Below are 13,177 nucleotides of genomic sequence, written 5' to 3'. Positions count from 1 at the left end.
CACCAGGGAAGGCAGGGGAAGACCTTCCCCTGCCTTCCCCCGCATCCCCTCCACGTCATCAATGACGTCAGCGCGCGAGCCGCGCTTACGTCATTGGAGGATTCCCTTTGTTCTCCGACCCGCAGGAAGCCATTTGCTTCCTGCACGTCGGAGAACAAACAGGTAAGTTTTGGGGCTGGGGAGGGGGGGATTTAAACGAAAGAGGCATCGGGGGAAGGAAAGGATTTTTCTTTCCTCGATGCCTCTTTTGTGCATTCCTCGTATGATAGTGCAGCAGGATTGCCCACTAGACCCAGGGATTTTTTTTTCTTCGTAAATACGAGTGAGTTTCGTTGTTTGGGGGGAGCGGCCCCTTAAGCAAGGGTCGCTCCCCCTTTCGGGGCCTCATTTTTAGCTTTGACTGCCCCCCTGGGGGGGGCAGATTTTTTTTTTTTTTTTTTTTAAACGGCCCACTGGGCCAAATGAATAAATGTACTGGGGAGTGGCCCCTTGGCAAGGGTCACTCCCCTTTGGGGGTCATTTTCAAAAGCCAACGTTTGTTTGGGGGAGCAGCCCCTTAGGCAAAGGTCTCTCCCTTTTTTGGGAGAAACATTTTGGCTTTGCCTGCCCCCTGGCGGGGCAGATTTAATTTCTTTTTAAAGTAATCGGCACACTGGGCCAGTTAATACATGTAGTGGGGAGTGGCCCCTTGGGCAAGAGTCACTCCCCTTTGGGGGCCATTTTAGAAAGCCTATGTAGGTATATTTTGTTTGTGGGAGCGGCCCCTTAGGCAAGGGTCGCTCCCCTTTTGGGGGCATACATTTTGGCTTTGTCTACCCCCCTGGGGGGCAGATTTTTTTTTTTTTAAATGAAATCAGCCCTCTGGGCCAATAGAATAAATGGTAGTGGGGAGTGGCCCCTTGGGCAAGGATCACTACCCTTTTGGGGGCATACATTTTGGCTTTGTCTGGCCCCTGGGGGGTGTAGATTACATTTTTTTTAAATAAAATCGGTCCACTGGGCCAATAGAATAAATGTAGTGGGGAGTGGCCCCTTAGTCAAGGGTTGCTCCCCTTTGGGGAGCATTAATTTGCCCGTTTTTGCCACCCTTAGGGGCAGTACCAAAGGGGATGATGGACGGAGCGCTTGAGCATATCAAACACTCACCCCCAGTCAACTGATCTGGGTTTAATCCATTATCATTCTTTAGCTCACTCCACCACCCCAGTTCAGACATGGCCATATGCAAATCAGTCTGACCCTGTGCCTCATGGAAGCAGTCTAGTCCGAACTGCCAAGCCATGTCTTCCCTGGACCGGAAACAACCATGTTGGGACCGGTTTCTGGCTAATCAGCCGTCATCAGCCAGGCTAGCTTGAGTCGAGTGGCAAAGTGAGCAAGAGACCCACGTCTGGGCGTACCCTGCCAACTTAGGGCGAACAAAGCGCACACGTCAGACTGATTTGCATATGGCCATTTCTGAACTAGGGTGGTGGAGTGAGCTAAAGAATGATGATTGTTTAAACCCAGATCAGTTGACTGCAGGTGAGTGTTGATTTGCTCAAACGCTCCGTCCATCATCCCCTGTGGTATCACCCTGAGGGGCAGATCGCCTGATTTCTTTTTTTTTTGTAGGGCCACTAGGCCACCAGGGTTTTTTTGTAATGTTTGGGAGCGGCTTCTTGGACATGGGTCGCTCCCCTTTATGGGAGGATGATTGTGGCCATTTCTGCCCTCTTTGGGTGGCAGAATAGCAGTATGTTTTTAGGCCCATCTCAGAAGCCACTAGACACCAGGGTTTTTAAACTTTTTGTGTTGGGGAGTGGCCGCAAGGGTTGCTCCCCCTATACTCTTAGGTCCACCTACCCCTTATCTTGGCTGGTGGATTGTGTGTGGACTGGTGCATTATTAGCATATGTGATTGTAATGTTTTTTTCTCCTTTTTATTCTAGTGTAATGATTCCTGTTTGCGGTTTCGACAGTGGTTGTTCTGCAGTTTTGCGTAGTTGCATTTTTTTGGTAAGAAAAACATTTTTGTTGTATTTACTCCAAATGAATAATATTGTAATGTATTAATGAATTTTTTTGTAAGTGGTGTCATAATGGCAGCATATTTAGTTAGTGTTTTGAGCATAAAATTCTTTGCGATGTGTTTTGCATGGTCTTATGTGTAATTTATTTTCTCTTTCTTTTTTAGTGGGATATTGTTTATCTATACTGTGTCTGTGCAGAGTAGGTAGTGGTGAGTTTAGCTGCCTCTGGCAAGTGAGTGGTATCGTTTTGGAGTATATATGCGTTTTTGGTAAAGGTGCTTTTTGTTTATGTCCTATTTTACAAAGTGTTTGTTGTTGTTGACTTGTTTGACAAGTTACCTTTATTAGTAAGCATTATGGCTAGCCGTAGAATGACTGCTCAACAGGTCGTTGGTATGCTTCTTGAATCTTCCTCTGAGCAGGATTATGAGACTGACAGTGCGTCTGGGGGAGAGGAGGGAGGGAATGATTCTGGCAGTGAGTTTTCTCTCCAAATGGAATCATCGGATGATGAAGGTTCTCTCAGTGCAGATGAAGGTACTCTTGGTGTGGATGAAGCAACTCTCAGTGCGGATGAAGTGCCTGTTTTAGAGGAGGATACTGCTGTGCCGATGGTGCAAAAGGCATCTGGATTGCAGCCTGAGGCTTCCTACTTGAAGTGCTGGACTCTGGGTTGATCCAAACATGGTGCAGCCGGTGTTGTCTGCCTTCAGCGGTGATGCAGGGGGTAGAGTGGATTGTGAACATTTTTTGCCTATACAGTTTATTCAGTTGTTTATGGATGATGGGTGAGATTGTTGAGCAGACTAATTTATATGCTGAACAGTTTTTGAGGGACAACAGTGACAAACTTAGGCCCCACTCTAGAGCTACCCGGTGGACTCCCACAAATCTGGTTAGATTAAGAAGTTTTTGGGTTTGACTTTTATTGATGGGTTTGATAAGGAAGCCGTCCCTGGCTTCATATTGGTCTACCAGTCCCATGATGGTAAGAGCCATATTTCCTGCAGTTATGACTCGTGATCGGGATCTACTTTTGCTACGTATGCTGCATTTTCTTGATAATTCTCTGGCGTTGCCACGTATTCACCCTGACTGTGACCGTCTTATTAAGATTTGGCCTGTTCTTGATCACTTTGTAGATCGATTTTCAGAGATCTATACTCCAGGGAAAGAAATATCTATTGATGACTCTTTGGTCTTGTTCAAGGGCCAGATAAAGCTAGATGGTGGTATTGGGTTTAGGTAAAGGCGCCGCAGAGACTATTTGCACATATCACCATGAACAAACCTAGTATGTGACGGTGCTAAAAGGTAAGGAGAATAAGCCTGGGCAAAGCACTACGCAAACGCTCGCGTAGTTTGCGAAGTTTGCGCTACTTCGCACTACGCAAATTGCACGTAGCACAGTGCAAACATGCGTAGCGTAGCGTTGCGTAGTGCAGCGGTCATTTTTTGTTTGCTGGCGGTCCTCAACATCAAGTTGGCGACCACGAGTAAGCATAATGACATCCCGGTGAGACTTTTTCCTTGTTCGCGATCAGCAACATCAAGTTACCGATCGCGAGTGTGGAAAATAAACATCCCGGAGAGATTCTGAACGCGAGGATGTCAGGTTTCTCATTGCGAGTGTTCGCGTATGCTCGCGACCGCTCGTGATGAGAAACTACCAGTCCGCGTTGAGAAAGCTGCCGCTCGAGTAAAAATCTACTCGAGCATCAGAAAACTACAGCTCGCACTGTGCAAGATGCCGTTTTCAATGATTGCACAGTGCCGGACGCTTGTCCGCACTGTGCAATCATTGAAAACCCCATCTTGCACAGTGCGTACAGGGTACTACACAGTTCGCGAAGTGCTACGCATAGCTCACGTAGTGTCAATCAATGAATCAATCAATCAATGACATTTATAGAGCGCGCTACATACCCGTAGGGTCTCAAGGCGCTGGGGGGGGGGGGTGCCGCTACTGCTCGAACAGCCAGGTCTTCAGCTTCTTCCTGAAGGAGAGGTGGTCTTGGGTCAGGCGCAGGTTGGTCGGGAGGGAGTTCCAGGTCTTGGCGGCCAGGTAGGAGAAGGACCTTCCTCCTGTAGTCGCTCTTCGGATGCGGGGGACGTCGGCGAGGGCGTGGTTGGTTGATCGGAGGTGGCGTTTGGGAGCGTAGAAGTTGACTCGGCTGTTGAGGTAGCTCGGGCCTTGGTCGTGTAGGGCTTTGTGTGCGTGGGTGAGGAGGCGGAAGGTGATTCTTTTGTTGACGGGGAGCCAGTGAAGGTCTCTCAGATGTCCGGAGATGTGGCTGGTTCGTGGGATGTCGAGGATGAGTCTGGCTGAGACGTTCTGGATCCGCTGGAGTCTCTTCTGGAGCTTGGCGGTGGTACCGGCGTAGAGGGCGTTGCCGTAGTCCAGTCGGCTGGAGACGAGGGCCTGGGTGACGGTCTTCCTGGTCTCGGTGGGGATCCACCAGAAGATCTTCCGTAGCATGCGAAGGATGTTGAAGCATGCCGATGAGACGTTGTTGACTTGCCTGGTCATGGAGAGGGAGGAGTCCAGGATGAAGCCCAGGTTGCGTGCATGGTCTGTCGGTTTGGGTGCGGTGCCCAGGGCGGGAGGCCACCAGGAGTCGTCCCAGGCGGAGGGTGAGGAGCCCAGGATGAGGACCTCCGTCTTGTCCGAGTTCAGTTTCAGGCGGTTGGTCGTCATCCATTCGGCTACCTCTTTCATCCCTTCGTGCAGGTTGGCTCTGGCGGCGGCGGGGTCGTTGGTCAGGGAGAGGATCAGCTGGGTGTCGTCGGCGTAGGAGATTATGTTGAGGTTGTGCTGGCGTGCGATGGCCGCGAGGGGGCTCATGTAGACGTTGAAGAGGGTGGGGCTCAGAGAGGATCCTTGAGGGACGCCGCAGATGACTTCGGTGGCCTCTGACTTGTACGGTGATAGACGGACTCTCTGTGTTCTTCCGTCGAGGAAGGAGATGATCCATTCCAGCGCCTTGTCCTGGATTCCGACGTTGCTGAGGCGTTGTACTAGGGTGCGGTGGCAGACAGTGTCGAATGCCGCGGAGAGGTCTAGGAGGATGAGGGCCGCTGTTTCTCCGTTGTCCATCAGGGCTCGGATGTCATCGGTGGCGGCGATGAGGGCGGTCTCGGTGCTGTGATTGGCTCGGAAGCCGGACTGTGAGGGGTCGAGGGATCCATTCGTCTCGAGGAAGGCGGCCATCTGCTTGTTGACGGTCTTCTCGATGACTTTGGCTGGAAACGGGAGGAGCGAGATGGGGCGGTAGTTCTTGAGTTCGGTGGGGTCCGCTGTGGGTTTCTTGAGAAGAGCGCTGAGTTCGGCGTGCTTCCAGCTCTCAGGGAAAGTGGCGGTGTCGAAGGATGTGTTGATGATGTCTCGCAGGTGGGGTGCGATGACAGCGTCAGCCTTGTTGTAGATGTGGTGAGGGCAGGGGTCAGTCGGTGATCCGGAGTGGATGGAGTTCATCGTGCGGGTGGTGTCTTCGGTGCTGATCGGGGTCCAGGCGTGGAGGGTGGTGGTGGGGGGTGGTTGTTCGGTCTTGGTGTTCGTTGGTTGGTTGTTGAAGCTGTTGTGTATGTCCGCGATCTTGTTGTGGAAGTAGGAAGCGAGGGAGTTGCAGAGGTCTTGCGATGGGGTGATGTCGTTGTTTCCTGCGCTGGGGTTGGATAGCTCTTTCACGATGTTGAAGAGTTCCTTGCAGTTGTGTGCGTTGTTGTCCAGCCGGTCCTTGAAAGCAGTTTTCTTGGCGGCGCGGATCAGCTGGTGGTGCTTCCGGGTGGCCAGCTTGAAGGTGGACCTGTTGTCTGGTGTAGGATCCCTTCTCCAGACTTTCTCGAGGGCTCGGCAGTTCTTCTTGGAGCTCTTGAGTTCGTCGGTGAACCACGGGGCTTTCTTGCTGCCGGATCTGCAGGGCGGGGTTCTCAGCGGGGCGAGTTCGTCCGCGCAGTTGCTGATCCACTTCGTGAGGTTGTCGGCGGCCTGGCTGGGGTTCGCTGAGCTGGCGGGAGGGTGCTGGCTCAGGGAAGCGGCGAGCTGGTCTGCTGTGATCTTGTTCCAGCTTCTGCGGGCGGCCTGATGCTGGTGGTGGTGGGTCGTCGTTCTCTTGAAGGTGAAGTGGACGCAGCTGTGGTCCGTCCATTGAAGCTCTGTGGCGTGGCTGAAGTCGATGTCTGTGCTGGAGGAGAAGACTGCGTCGAGTGTGTGTCCGGCGAGGTGGGTGGGGGTGGACACCAGCTGCTTGAGTCCAAGATTGGCGAGGTTGTCGAGCAGGGTGCTGATGTTGCGGTCGTTGTTGTTCTCCAGGTGGAAGTTGAGGTCCCCCAGGAGGATGTAGTCAGCGGAGGGGAGGGCGTGCGGGCTGACGAAGTCGGCGACGTCCTCGCTGAATTGGGTGCGTGGTCCCGGAGGTCGGTAGATCAGGGTGCCTCTGAGGGTGGTGTTCGGGTTGGTGTGAATCTGGAAATGCAGATGTTCGGCGGTGGTCAGGGTGTTGTCGGTGCTGGTCGTGAGACGGATGGTGTTCCTGTGGATGATGGCGATGCCTCCTCCCATCTGGTTGGCATTGCGGTCCCTCCGGACGATCTTGTAGCCCTCTGGGATAGCGATGGCGATGTCGGGAGCTGAAGAGGCGTTCATCCAGGTCTCTGTGAGGAAGGCGACGTCCGGGGCAGTGGTGTCTAGGAGGTTCCAGAGTTCGATGGCGTGTCTGTGGACGGAGCGGGTGTTGAGCAGGATGCACTTGAGGTGGGTGCTGCTGGTGTTCGACTTGGCGGGTGCTGGTGCGAGGCAGGTCAGGATGCAGGAGAACTTGCAGGCGTGGCAGCTGAAGGGTCCGTGGGTGCGTCGTGGTGTGGCTTGGTGGTACTCTGGGCGTCGGCCGGTGTTGAGAGCGGTGAGGGTGGCGGCGGAGTACGTCAGGCGGGTCGGTCGGGGTCTTCGTGGGCCAGGGGTCCTGGCACTGGGCGCGGTCCAGGCGCGGACGGGCGTAGACGGGCTTACCTTTGGCGCGCCTTCGGCGCGCAATCGGCGCGCCCGCTGCGCGTGACCGCTGCGCGTTCGCACGATCGCCATTTAAGGCGAAGTGCGCGGGTGGGCGGGGCAGCTGGGAGGCGGGAGCGGGGAGGGAACAGAAGGGAAAAAGGGGCGTGGTCAGCGGGGGTGGCGGGAAGCGGGGAGCGGGGAGGGAAGGCGGAGGGCGGCGAGGTAGGCGGGCAGGCAGGAGGGAGAACGAAAATACGGGCAAAAAGTGACCAAAAAACAACAGGCACAAATGCTTAGACAAGACGCTAACACGGGAAGAAAATACAGTGAAAAACAAGCACAAATGATTTACAAAAACAAAATAAAACAGACGGCAGCGGCGTCAGCCGGCAACGAGGCAGGCAGCGAGGCAGAGGGCAAAGCGATGTGGCACACGCGGCAGCTGGTGGCCGTGCGGCGCGGGGGTGTCCCACAAGTGGGTCACACTCACCTGCGTCGCACGGTCGCCATTTAAGGCCAAGTGCGCGGGTGGGCGGGGCAGCTGGGAGGCGGGATCGGGGAGGGAACAGAAGGGAAAAAGGGGCGTGGTCAGCGGTGGTGGCGGGAAGCGGGGAGCGGGGAGGGAAGGCGGAGGGCGGCGAGGTAGGCGGGCAGGCAGGAAGGAGAACGAAAATACGGGCAAAAAGTGACCAAAAAACAACAGGCACAAATGCTTAGACAAGACGCTAACACGGGAAGAAAATACAGTGAAAAACAAGCACAAATGATTTACAAAAACAAAACAAAACAGACGGCAGCGGCGTCAGCCGGCAACGAGGCAGGCAGCGAGGCAGAGGGCAAAGCGATGTGGCACACGCGGCAGCTGGTGGCCGTGCGGCGCGGGGGTGTCCCACAAGTGGGTCACACTCACCTGCGTCGCACGGTCGCCATTTAAGGCCAAGTGCGCGGGTGGGCGGGGCAGCTGGGAGGCGGGAGCGGGGAGGGAACAGAAGGGAAAAAGGGGCGTGGTCAGCGGTGGTGGCGGGAAACGGGGAGCGGGGAGGGAAGGCGGAGGGCGGCGAGGTAGGCGGGCAGGCAGGAAGGAGAACGAAAATACGGGCAAAAAGTGACCAAAAAACAACAGGCACAAATGCTTAGACAAGACGCTAACACGGGAAGAAAATACAGTGAAAAACAAGCACAAATGATTTACAAAAACAAAACAAAACAGACGGCAGCGGCGTCAGCCGGCAACGAGGCAGGCAGCGAGGCAGAGGGCAAAGCGATGTGGCACACGCGGCAGCTGGTGGCCGTGCGGCGCGGGGGTGTCCCACAAGTGGGTCACACTCACCTGCGTCGCACGGTCGCCATTTGAGGCCAAGTGCGCGGGTGGGCGGGGCAGCTGGGAGGCGGGAGCGGGGAGGGAACAGAAGGGAAAAGGGGCGTGGTCAGCGGTGGTGGCGGGAAGCGGGGAGCGGGGAGGGAAGGCGGAGGGCGGCGAGGTAGGCGGGCAGGCAGGAAGGAGAACGAAAATACGGGCAAAAAGTGACCAAAAAACAACAGGCACAAATGCTTAGACAAGACGCTAACACGGGAAGAAAATACAGTGAAAAACAAGCACAAATGATTTACAAAAACAAAACAAAACAGACGGCAGCGGCGTCAGCCGGCAACGAGGCAGGCAGCGAGGCAGAGGGCAAAGCGATGTGGCACACGCGGCAGCTGGTGGCCGTGCGGCGCGGGGGTGTCCCACAAGTGCATTTTGCGTAGCTTCGCGTAGTGCTACTTCGCGAACTACGCCCAGGGTTAAAGGAGAACCACCATCCTCCTCAGGATAGGCCTCAGCCTTCATTAACCAATGACACTCCTTAGCACACGTAGCATTTATGAAATAACATCAGTATGTAGTGTGTTTCCACACCACCCAGCGTTCCCCCATGTCTCCCGGTAAAAATGGTGCCTCACTTGTGTGGAGGCCCAAGTACCCGCGACAGGCAAGATCCCAAAACATTTTTTGATAGGCAATGTTGATTTCGCCTCACTACGTTTTGGGCCCTTGCCTGTCGAGGGTACTTGGGCCTCCCACACAAGTGAGGCACCATTTTTACTGGGAGACCTGGGGGAACGCTGGGTGGCGGGAAATTTGTGTGAGCCCGGTCATGCCACAACTTTCCCACACAAAAATGTGTGAAAAAAGTGTTTTTTTCAACTAAAATTTAGGTTTGCATTGGATTCTAGGTAAGGAAACGTTGGGGGATCCACGCAAGCCATACCTCCCTGGAAGCCCCCGGGTGTCTAGTTTTCAGAAATGTGTGGGTTTGGTAGGTTTCCCTAGATGGCCGCCTTGCACCGGGCCAAAAACCCAGGTGACCCCCCTTGCAAAACCAGGTGGTTTTGCTATAGACAATTTTGATGTCGCCTCACTACGTTTTGGGCCCTTGCCTGTCGCGGGTACTTGGGCCTCCCACACAAGTGAGGCACCATTTCTACTGGGCGACCTGGGGGAACGCTGGGTGGTGGGAAATTTGTGTGAGCCCGGTGATGCCACAACTTTCCCACACAAAAATGTGTGAAAAAGTGATATTTTCAGCAAAAATTGAGGTTTGCAGGGTGTTAGAAAAGGTAGACGGACCGGGAGGGTCGGCCGGGGTCAGGAGGAGAGGTCTCCGGGGAGAGCCGTCTCCAGCGATCGTACAGACAAGTAACTTCCCCCCCACAGACAGATATCACACACGGATAAGGTTCAGTGATCTTTATCGACACTTATTTAAGGTACGGTAAAAGGGTACAAGGAGGTCTGGACTCAGGGGTCCCCTCGATTAGAGTCTCGTAAGGTAGGGAAGGGGGTAGCGGGACAGTCTATTTACCAATCAGGTAATTCGGATGAGATGGTGATGAGCTCACAATCCTCGAGCTTGGTGGTTAGGTGGTATGGGCCGCGGCAGCGCCAGCAGGTCCCGGTGCGGATGGTCGATACAACGGGCCGCGGCAGCGCCAGCAGGTCCCAGGAAGATGAAGGCTGCAGAGGGCCGCGGCAGCGCCAGCAGGTCCCGGGGAGGATGGTCGTTACAACGGGCCGCGGCAGCGCCAGCAGGTCCCAGGAAGATGAAGGTTGCAGAAGGCCGCGGCAGCGCCAGCAGGCAGGACGATGGTTCACAAGAGCGGGCTACGGCAGCGCCAGTAGACCGTCAGGGTTGAGTTCACTCGGTGTCTCTCGACTCCAGGATACAACTGCCTTCCTGCTCCGGAGCTGTCTTAGTTATAGGGCTGGTGCCCTTTGATGTCCGGACCCTCGCACTTGGAGGTCGGAGGGTCCGGGATGAAGGTGTCCAGACACCCAGCAGGGGGTGGAGCCAGCGCCTGGGGGCTGCTGGAGGCGATCGGCACCTGGCGGGGGAAGAGCTCTTGACGCTTCGTTCTCCCATTGACCTGCCAAGTGGTCCGCTCACCTCCTGGGTGGATGGTGGTGCCGGGATGTCGGGGCCGGCCAGGCCCGGGGTTAGGGTCGAGGTGAGGCCACGCGGCCGCGTGGTGCAGGGCCCAAGATGGCGGCTTGACCTGGCCGGGGAAGCCGGTGGGGCTGGACCCCGTGATGAGTAGGGGTCCGAGGGCAGAGGGTCCGTCGGGAGACGGAGTACAGGGGCTTGTCACGGGGGTATGCTGGGTGGGCCGGAGCTCGGGCCCTGTCGTGCGGGGGGGGGAGCCAGCCCTCTGTGTGGCCTGTCCAACATGCGTCCCCCCCAGCTGAAGGCGGGGAGAGTCACCCATCTCCTTGGGGACTCTCTTCGTCGAGGCGGAAAAAGCGGGACAGGCCGTCCGCGTTGGCGTGGTCTTGGCCTGGCCGGTGCTCCACAGTGAAGTCCATTCCCTGCAGGGAAATGGACCAGCGCAAGAGTTTTGGGTTCTCCCCCCGCATCTGCATCAGCCATTGCAGGGGTCGATGGTCGGTTTGTACCCGGAAGTGGGTACCGAAGAGATAGGGCCGGAGCTTTTTGAGGGCCCACACTACTGCAAATGCCTCCCTCTCGATTGTGCTCCAACGCTGTTCTCGGGCCAGGAGACGTCGACTGATGAAGGCCACCGGCTGGTCATGACCTTCGGGGTTCAGCTGAGAGAGGACGGCCCCGATGCCGTGGTCGGAGGCGTCGGTCTGTACTACAAATTCCCGACTGTAATCGGGGGCCTGGAGCACCGGGGCGGTGCACAGGGCGGCCTTCAGCTCTTCGAAGGCCGCTTGACAATCAGGAGTCCAGTGGACCCGCTTCGGTTGATTCTTGGATGTGAGTCCCGTGAGGGGCCCCACGATGCTGCCGTAGTCCTTCACGAACCGCCGGTAGTAGCCGGTGAGCCCTAAGAAGGCTCGGACCTCGGTCTGGGTGACGGGGGGCTGCCAGGACTGGATGGCAGCAATCTTAAGTTGTAGTGGGGCCACCAGCCCGCTTCCCACTTGGTGCCCCAGGTAGGTCACAGACCCTTGGCCAATTTGGCACTTGCCGGCTTTAATGGTGAGGCCGGCCCGCTGGAGGGCTTGGAGGACCTCTTGGAGGTGACGGAGGTGGTCGGACCAGTGGCGGCTGTATACAGCGATATCGTCCAGGTAGGCAGCGCTGAATTCTTCGAGCCCTGCCAAGACCTGGTTCACAAGACGTTGGAATGTGGCGGGGGCATTCTTCATGCCAAAGGGCATGACCTTAAATTGATAGTGGCCATCGGGGGTGGAGAAGGCTGACCGTTCCTGAGCCCTGGGTGTGAGGCCGATCTGCCAGTAGCCCGCCGTCAGGTCGAAGATACTAAGGTAGCGGGCGGCCCCCAGCCGGTCGATCAGCTCGTCTGCTCGGGGGATGGGATGAGCGTCGGTCCGGGTGACAGCGTTCAAGCCCCGGTAGTCGACGCAGAATCTCAGTTCAGGGGCGGTGCCGGGGGCAGCGGCCTTGGGAACTAATACAACCGGACTGGCCCAGGGACTGTCCGAGGGCTCGATGACCCCGATCGTGAGCATCTTGGCCACTTCCTCCTGTATGCAGGTCCGTACCCGATCTGGTACGCGGTAGGCCCGGTGCCGGACAGGGGGACTGTCCCCGGTGTCTACGTCGTGCAAACACCAAGGGGTGACCCCGGGGGTGAGTGAGAACAGGGCAGCGAACTGCAGCAGGAGGTCCCGGCAGTCCTGGCGTTGCTCCGAAGTGAGGGCGTCGGAGAGCCGGACCCCATCCACGGAGCCGTCCTTCTCCTGAGTCTTTAAGAGATCCGGGAGGGGCTCGGAGTCTTCTTCTGTACCACTGTCGGTCGCCATCAGGAGGCTTAGTTCTGAGCGCACAAAGTGTGGTTTGAGCCGGTTGGTGTGGAGGACCCGCAGGGGGTTCCGGGTGGACCCCATGTCGATGAGGTAAGTGACGGGGCTTTTACGCTCGACCACTTTGAAGGGCCCCGTCCACTTGTCTTGCAGGGCACATGGTTCGGTGGGGGACATCACCCATACTTGCTGCCCAGGCTCGAACTCAACGGAGGAGGCATTGTGATCATACCACCTTTTCATGTCCTCCTGACTGGCCTCGAGGTTCGCCTTGGCCATCTCCCTGAAGCGCCGGGTCTGGTTTCGTAGGGCCAGGAGGTATTTGAAGACGTCTGGAGGGGTCGTTAGGGGGGCCAACTCCCAGCCCTCCTTCATGAGGCTGAGGGGCCCTCGCACAGGGTGTCCGTATAGGAGTTCAAAGGGGCTAAAGCCGAGGGACTTCTGGGGTACTTCTCGGTAGGCGAAGAGGAGGCACGGGAGCAGTACATCCCACTGGCGACGGAGAGGCTCTTCCAATCCCCCAATCATCCCTTTGAGAGTGCGGTTGAACCGCTCCACTAGTCCGTTTCCTTGGGGGTGATAGGGGGTCGTGAATCTGTATGTGACCCCGCATTGTTGCCAGAGGGACTTCATGTACTTCGATATGAAGTTCGTACCTCGGTCGCTGACGACTTCTCGGGGGAAGCCTACCCGGGAGAAGATCCCCATCAGGGCCCGGCCAACCACTGGAGCGGTCACGGTCCGTAGGGGCACCGCCTCGGGATAGCGGGTGGCATGGTCCACTAGTACCAAGATGAACCTGTGTCCTTGTGCCGTGCGAGGGTCCAGCGGCCCCACAATGTCTATCCCCACCCTCTCGAACGGGGTGGTGACCACCGGGAAGGGTTGTAGAGGAGCCTTAAG

This window comes from Triturus cristatus, chromosome 8, assembly GCF_964204655.1.
Source record: "Triturus cristatus chromosome 8, aTriCri1.1, whole genome shotgun sequence".
Classification (NCBI taxonomy): Eukaryota; Metazoa; Chordata; class Amphibia; order Caudata; family Salamandridae; genus Triturus; species Triturus cristatus.
The sequence above is the reverse complement of the archived record's forward strand: the minus strand, read 5'-3'. Positions refer to the sequence as shown.